Raw genomic sequence first — 2,003 nt, forward strand, 5'->3', positions numbered from 1 at the left:
ACCCCTCTCTCTCTACATTTTCTTCCTTCCATGTTAATTAGAAGTAGTAGTAGATGTTAATTAGTAGTAGGGTTCATAGATAATGTTTTTAGTAGTAGTAGTAGTAGATGTTAATTAGTAGTAGTGGTGGTACTAGTTAACTAGGGCAGTAGGGTTAATAGTAGATGTTTTTTTATTTAGGGTAATAATAGATGTTAAGTAGTAGATAATGTAGATGTTAATTAGTTCAGTAGGGTTTAGTTTTTGAATTGAGTTTGTTTAACTAGATGTTAATTAGGGCAGTAGGGTTTAGTTTAGAGTAAAATTTAGTTCAGTAGTTAACTAAATATAATCTATATTTGTTTTTGAGTTGAGTTTGAGAGAGCATGAGATTTGTGTAGATTTTCTTGAAGTGTCAAACACTAGGAGATGCAAATTTGAAGTGGTCATGATATATGCAAATTCCTCAATTGTGTTTGCTCATGTTTATCTACTGTTGTAGTTTCTCATGTACATATTCTTAAGTGGTCATGTTATATCTTTTCATTGAAGTAGTTCGATTGTGCCCAAGTGGCCTTTTGTTGTTTCCAGGGAATGAAGCCGAGTGGCCTATGTTTTGCCGGAATGTTGATTCATTTCCGTTCCGGCAAATTTCACGTGCTAGATTTGTCCACTTTTTAGCAAAGGACATGCCGAATTTTTCCGTGAATTTCAGCATGACTTGTGCTACAAACTAGGACATATCGAGTGTCCGGGATTTATCGCACCGGGAAGGAATCAACGTTCCTGCAAAACATAGGCTTTTTTCTGTCATTATTCAGTTTATTAGGTCTAGAATTAATTGACTAGATTTAATCGTAGGAAACATGGCTAGCAACGATGAAGGACAGAGTTCTGGTGATTGTGTCGACGTCTACCGGGCGACAGACGAATTTTTGAACCTTGCTGATGATCAATGGTTGTTCTTGCTGGGCCCACCTGTCGCATCGGAGACTGAGACCGACATCCAGACCGGCGCTGAGACTGAGACCGGCGCCGAGACCAGCATCGAGTCTGGCGGAGCCGGTATAGAACCGAAACCAAAGAGGCAACGGCGCCTAAACTAGCTCATCAAAACTAGAGTGGTGGTCACGGAGGTGGACGACGGCAATTTTGAACCAAAAGAGCCCGAGGAAGCGTGATCGTGCTACGGCAATCAAATAGCACTACAAAAAAAGACATATCCGTGACATTTTGGGCCGAACGAATTTTTTTCTGTCATACATATGACACTTCTATGACGATAATTGTGACAAAACCCGGTATCATCATAGATGTGGTGGGCTCCTACTTCTATGACAAAAAATCATGACAGAAAATGGGCTTTTCTTCTTGGGCGGGCCGGAGACGCAGCTGCATGACATTCTTTGGGCCGTTCATGACGGAAAAAACCGTGGTAGAAGCGAGGGGGAGGAAAATTTCGGGGAGTTCCCGGTTACGGTGGGAGGTCGGGGGCCGAGCGATGCGCGTTTCTCTCGTACACGTACGCGCTTGTGTGCGAGGCGTTGGCTCTAACTGAACCCGAGCGAGGCGTTGGGCTCTAACTGAACCCGAGCGATTGCACTGCAGGCTACGCGTTACTGAACCCGAGCGATCGATCGATGGCTGTTAACTGAACTCGATCGAGCGATTCCTTCGCTACTGCTGCTAACTGAAGCCAATTGATTGGATGAACAGTGAGCGTTGCGGGGGGGGGTGTGGATGAACAGTGAGGGGTGGCGTTGCCTCTGGATGAACAGGACCCCGTGGTGTGGAGGGCTGGATGAACAGTAGACGGTGGAGGGGTGCCCGTGGAGGGGTGGTTGAACAGTAGCCGGTGGAGTAGCGCGCGGTGGAGGTTGGATGAACAGGAGCCCGTGGAGGCTGGAGGAGGTCGACGGTAGCCCGTGGAGGCTGGAGGAGGTCGACGGTGGAGATGAACAGTATCCCGTGGAGTCTCGTTTTGCGGTACGCCACACCCCTCCCGATGAACAGGACCCCCGTTT

Source organism: Triticum aestivum, chromosome 4D (genome assembly GCF_018294505.1).
Source record: "Triticum aestivum cultivar Chinese Spring chromosome 4D, IWGSC CS RefSeq v2.1, whole genome shotgun sequence".
Taxonomy (NCBI): Eukaryota; Viridiplantae; Streptophyta; class Magnoliopsida; order Poales; family Poaceae; genus Triticum; species Triticum aestivum.